General features: G+C 31.8%; 1 long non-coding RNA gene across 1 annotated transcript; it reads left to right on the top strand.

The window, feature by feature from the left end:
- Positions 1-2,049: 2,049 nt before the first annotated feature.
- LOC112458421 lies at positions 2,050-4,835 on the top strand. The gene is made up of 5 exons (XR_003041208.1): positions 2,050-2,136; positions 2,212-2,458; positions 3,917-4,080; positions 4,410-4,518; positions 4,632-4,835. It is a non-coding gene; the product is annotated as an uncharacterized LOC112458421 (long non-coding RNA).
- The last annotated feature ends 1,357 nt before the right edge of the window (positions 4,836-6,192 follow it).

Genomic DNA, 6,192 nt, shown 5'->3' with positions numbered 1-6,192 from the left:
ATCTAATACCAAAGAAGACTCTCTTTAAATGATGTATTATGTGCTTAAAAGCATTCGGATTCGTGAGAGGCGAGGGGACTCTTTCAAATAAAACACTCCATAGTAAGAGGCAAGGAGACTCATTCAAATAAAGCACCCTGAGTAGTGAGAGGCAAGGGGACTGACTCAAATAAAGCACCTTGAATAGTGAGAGGCAAAGGGACTCGCTCAAATAAAGCACCCCGATTATCGATAATAATGTAACCTCCTCGTGGTAGGACCTGGAAACCAAGGATGACGGTGGCTCAGTGCCTACGCGAGTGATTAGTAACACCAACTGACACCAAGGTCCGTGGTTCGAATCCGACCCGACTTTCGTCCCATATATACTTTCGTTAAAAAATTTTTCCCGATTAAGATTTTTATGGATTAATAGACTGCACAATTGGGAATTGGAAAGAATTCACAATCTGCAAGGCTTAAGATTTGTAAAGAATTAAAAAAATGAGACATTTTTTGAGTTAAGTGCCATATAAACTTAAAAAAAATGAACCCTAGTGGTCTAATGGTTGACGACACGTTAAATATCCTAAAGTTCTTTTTGCCCTGGAAACTACAGAGTTTGTAGGCAAACTGCAGGCGTTTCAATTAGAAAACCTTATTTTGTAAATTTTATAGTCATTGTATTACATCTGCTACCTTAACCCTCCGAGAACACACCTATTTTTTCATTCACGGAGAATACTCTGGGTTCTTCTGACCCTACACACACTTTGATCGTCTATCATTTTAAATTGACGAGTGCGATCAGCTTGAAAAAATTTCCAGATGTACTTGGAACATTGTTAAATTAATTGATATAAGTAAAAAGTGCCTTTGGAATTATTTACATATTTAAAAAAATTCAACAAAAAATTATTTTTTTGGGAAAAAAAAACGTAATTTACGAAAAAAATTATATTTTTTTAAGTTTTAATATTTCTGGCTAAAAATTTACATGTATATTCTTGAAATGTAGTAAAATCAAGAAAAAAAATTGTATTTTAGTGTACCTTTAAAAAAAGGTATTTATTTTGCTAGATGACGAAGATGATTTTTAAGGTAAAAAAATCGAAAAATTTTGTGAAAAAATTGTTCCATTTCGTATTATTTTTGCTGCGTAGTACTGTTGTTGGTCGCCCTCGAGCTCGAGCCCGCTGCTCTAAAATGCGTTGGTTGAGAGTCGTATCTACCGCATCCTCGGGTTCACTATAATCTGAACACGACGAGTCAGTGTTTGACTGTACTGACACATTATCCTTCTCCTCAGAAGAACTGTTGCCATCGAAATGTTCTGGCTCGGCACATACCCCAGTAAGCAAGGAACATTAAATTAACGTTTAAAAATATTGACTTTATGTGTATTTTTTAAACGTTTTTTAATAATATTATACACATATTTAAAAAATATTATTTCGTAATATGATTTTTCTGAATGTTGTTAAAATATTTTAAAAACGTTACAGAAAATATTTTTCAAATGTTACTCTGACATTTATTTGAGATTAATGCAACAGTTCAAAATTCCTTGTAATTTGGACTTGGAAATAACGTTGGTAGTATATTAATTTTCTGTTGTTAGAATGTTATTGTTTTATATTGTGCCCAACGCTCATCGCGACAGCCATGATGCGTACATTTACGTACAATGCGTGAGTGCGTATACACACGTGTGGATCGAGCAGTGCGGAGTGCTCTTTATTTACAGTATATTTATATATAAGTAACTATTATATTCTAAAAGTTGTATATTAATAATAAGAACTCAATTAACCATATGTGCTATGAATAGTAGCTGATATGATGATCTATATAACCTATAATTTAGGTTAACTACAAATAACGTTCTTTGGGTATCGGTAGAAACTATATAGTGGAATTATTTGCTATTTTCTTGCAATTTACTGCCGATTATTTTCAGCTGTTTGAGTGCGTCGAGATCATGAGCAAACGCACGCTTGTTGCGACAGCCAATCGGAAACAGTAATAGTTCTGGAGACTGTAGTCGCATTATCTTACATATACGTATGATGTGAGTGTGTCATATATACGTACGTTTGTGCTTGTGCGCTTGTGCGCTGTCGAGCGCTTTTAATTGTATACAACATTTTTATATGGGTAAGTAATTATTATATTCTAAATCTTGCATATTAATGATAAGAACCCTGCAATTATCTAATGTGCTGTAAATAGGTAGCTGGTGATTCAAGATCTATTTTTCGACCTATATAAGAGAGAAATTTGCAGAAGAAAAAAAATATACCAAAGTATTAATAAGGATCGAACATATATTTTTGATGTACTCGGGCCGCGAGGCTGAGCAATATTCTAAGGAAAGTATTGTACAAGATACAAAGATTGGACAATATCTCATCCCTTTATCTTCCATTGACAATTTGAAGATATGCTAAAAACTGATCAAGAAGCTTTCATGCAAGTTGTAAGTAAAGCTGCTTATCACAATTATAATTAATTCTATAAACATTTACAAATAACATTCCCGGTTAGTATAATAGTTACATAATCGTAGTAGATATAAATTTACACAATAAAATCTGCAGACTTTGAAAATTTAAGAATTAAGAGAAAAGACTGTAAGAGATATCTCCTCTCCCTCCCTCTCTCTCTCCCTTTTTCTCCCTTTCTCTCCAAGAGTAGTAAATATAATATTTGCAATTTAGAGTCTGTTTATGTTCTAAACTCAGAGTTATAAACTTATTCTATGTCTTACATGATACGCGCACGCTATACAGATTAACCTTTTACGATTGGTGGAAATATAAATCACTAGCATGAGACTTTCACTTCTATATATTTTTATGTTTCCGGACGTTGCTTCCGCCTTCTTCTTGCAAGACTTTTCGTTATTTTTCGTTGAACGTGCAAAACAGCGACCTATTGTATTATCTTTCATCGTAATAAATCAGTTGGAAAAAATAAACTCGATTATTCTGCGCCATCAAAGTCGACAAAGAGATCACCAGGACTTGTAATTTTTACCGATTTTTTGGTATTATTTTCAATGTAGTATCTATAGCAAAGATCTCGGCAAAGATAGTAATTGCGCATTATCTGTATCTACTATGTTTATAGTTATTTTGATTGTGGCGTAACATACAGACAAAATCATCCAAACGTCATATCAAATAAGTACTAACGCATTCATACTACATTGTTCAAGTCTTTTATGCATATATGGATCTTCTATATATAAATGTGTGTTGCTTTGTTTTACCATATTTAGCAGAAAGCTTAAGTATTTATATATAAAAATCTTCTTGCAAACTTTTCATATATTTTTAAGCTTTTAAATTTAATGGAAATGGTACAGTAATATTTTTTTTACAATTTTCTTTAACGGAGCAAACATACTGATAATATATAAACAATTTTTGTAACAAATAAATATTTACACTGACAGCTCGAGATCTTTACTTTGAAATTTTTAAATCATTTTTGTAATATATTGAGCAAATGCTCTAATTGATTTACACCTATTTTTATTATGTAAAAGCATTTGTAATTCTATGCAACCAATACGATATATGTAAACTTTCTAAAAGAAGGTAGAATTTTGTCGGTAAAGTTTTCAAATATGGTATGTCCTTCAAAAATCAAAATGTATTTGTATTAATCTCCATAATGTATTCAACTGTATATTTTATGTATAAAACGATCAAATAGAATCTTGAAGAGGAGCACTCAATGCGTTCAAAACCAAAAATGGTTACTCTGACTCTTAATCTTACAAACTTATATCTATAATATATGTCCTTTAATATGTTCTATAATATCCTATAATATGTGTTATTATATTTTAAAAGTCTTCTGAATTATTTTCCTTGCAATTTATAATAATAAACTGCATTATATAGAATTACAAGTATAAATTTTTCAGGTGAACAAGGTTATGTTAATTGGAGGAAAACATGAAAAGAATTTTATTAGAAGAAGTTTGAGGGCTACATTTTCTGATGACTTAGCCTCCATGTGTTCATGAACTGGCCAAAAAAATAATTATAAAATTGGAGATACGCACACACACAATTCTGAGCATTAAAAGTAAGTAATTTTTTAAGAAATGTATATATTACTTGCAGTATTAAATGCTATGTTTTATGTCTCAGAATTTATTAAAATTGTCTTCTTATTTTTTGTAGCAATCATCGTTAAAAAGCAGGACACACATACACGTTAAAAATTCTTACGAAATAAAAGAAAAATATATATATCCATAAACTAATATTTTTGATCGATTTAGTATATATGTAAACTATTCCGGAAACTTTTGTGTTATTTCAATAATTATCATAAGTTTTAATTGCCGTTAAATTAATATTATTTATTTCTTTCATCTAACAATAAACTGTATTGAATTTTTCTTATTTCAGAAGCTTTTAGAGCAATATTCCCTCGGAATACAGAAAAAGATTTTCAACACTTTGTAATGGAGTGGTTCAGATTCGCAAACGTCCGTAAGGAAAAAAAAACATTAAAAAGGTAATGTAATGTATTTCGGTATATACTCTCTATAAAATAAAATTATTATAGTTTGCCGCGTTATAATTTATAAGTAGCATTTTCACTAATTTAATTCTACTTTTATTTTTCAGGAAGTGATAAATATATTATCTTACTTGCGTGGCTCCGCGCGAGTGATTATTATAGTAACAAATTTTTTTATTTGAAAGATGAGTTTTATCCCAAAACCTTACGCTAGGATCAGTGATCTTCACCAAAGATATTATTGTGATAAACTGAAAACTGTAATATATGGTATATATTATTTTTATATAAATAAAACTTTTTTATGATAATTAGTGAATTATTCCCTAATGCAGATTGGTATATAACAGGCCTGGGCAACTTCGAGCTCCGGAGCCACGACACTCCCCTACTTTCCGTGGATAGAAAAGAAGTGTCGTGGTTCTGGAGCTCAAAGTTGTTTAAGCCTGGTCTATAAAAAAGCAATCTAAATAATAATTAGACAATAAATATTGAGATATTTTATTACTATTGCATATTTATTGAAAACATGTTGCCTGTAATAGAAATAAAACATCAATTAGAATTTTAAATAAATGTTAGAATTAACATTACGGTAATCTTAATATAATATTGTAATAAAATTGATAGTACGTTTAAATTTTTATCTCAAAAACATTACAGGAATGATAGAAAAACCTTAGCGCAATGTTATTTGCAACGTTATGGCACTCCCATTTCAACATTACTGAAATTTCGGAATCGTGGTCAAAGTATGTTCATAATGATGTTCTATACAACATTAAGAACTACATATTTAACAACATTACAAGTTCTAGAATATCGTTGCAATAACATTGTAATAATGGTTTTTTGCTTACTGGGACTACAACATTCTGAACACGTGGCCGCAAACTATACGCCATCGTGCTCACTATTGCAAACCGACGCTTAGTACACAACAGGGTCAAAATGACCCTACACCGACTTTGAATAATGCCCAACGCCTACTGCGTGTTACGCTGTACAAAGGGAGCATCTTAACGTATAGTTAGTACCCCAAACTACAGCTAAAGGGCCTCAGGCCCGCCAATTTTCAAAATGCTTTCAAGATATTTACGATAAAACTCGAGGTAAGGGTCAAATTGACCCCTTGTGTTCTCGGAGGGTTAAATTTTAAATTTTGAGTGTCAGATTCGTTATCAGCGACCCCAAAAATCCTTTAGTACCGACTGTGTCACGCATATTCAATCAAAAAAGTATTTTTAGTCGCCATATTGGATCCGCCATTTTGAATTTACACTTTTTGACATCAGATTCGGAATCATCTTGAACCCCAAAAACCCTTTAGTATCGACTGTCATGCATATTCGATCAAAAACAGTAGTTTTAGTCGCCATATTGGATCCGCCATTTTGAATTTACACTTTTTGGCATCAAATTCGGAATCAGCAACTCCAAAAACCTTTTAGTACCGACTGCCATGCATATTCGATCAAAAAAAGTAGTTTTAGTCGCCACATTGGGTTCGTTATTTTGAATTTACAGTTTTTGACATCAGGATTCGGAATCAGCGACCCCAAAAACCTATAGGATACATGTTTAAAAGAGATTAGTTTACTTTATTAATTTTGGCCACTGTTTTTGGGTCCCTGGCCCACTGTGGAGTGGAGTGGACCTTGCTTTGCA

Source organism: Temnothorax curvispinosus, unplaced genomic scaffold (assembly GCF_003070985.1).
Source record: "Temnothorax curvispinosus isolate PA1 unplaced genomic scaffold, ASM307098v1 QBEX01008876.1, whole genome shotgun sequence".
Lineage (NCBI taxonomy): Eukaryota > Metazoa > Arthropoda > Insecta > Hymenoptera > Formicidae > Temnothorax > Temnothorax curvispinosus.
Note: the sequence above shows the minus strand (reverse complement) of the source record. Positions and strands in the feature narration are given on the sequence as shown.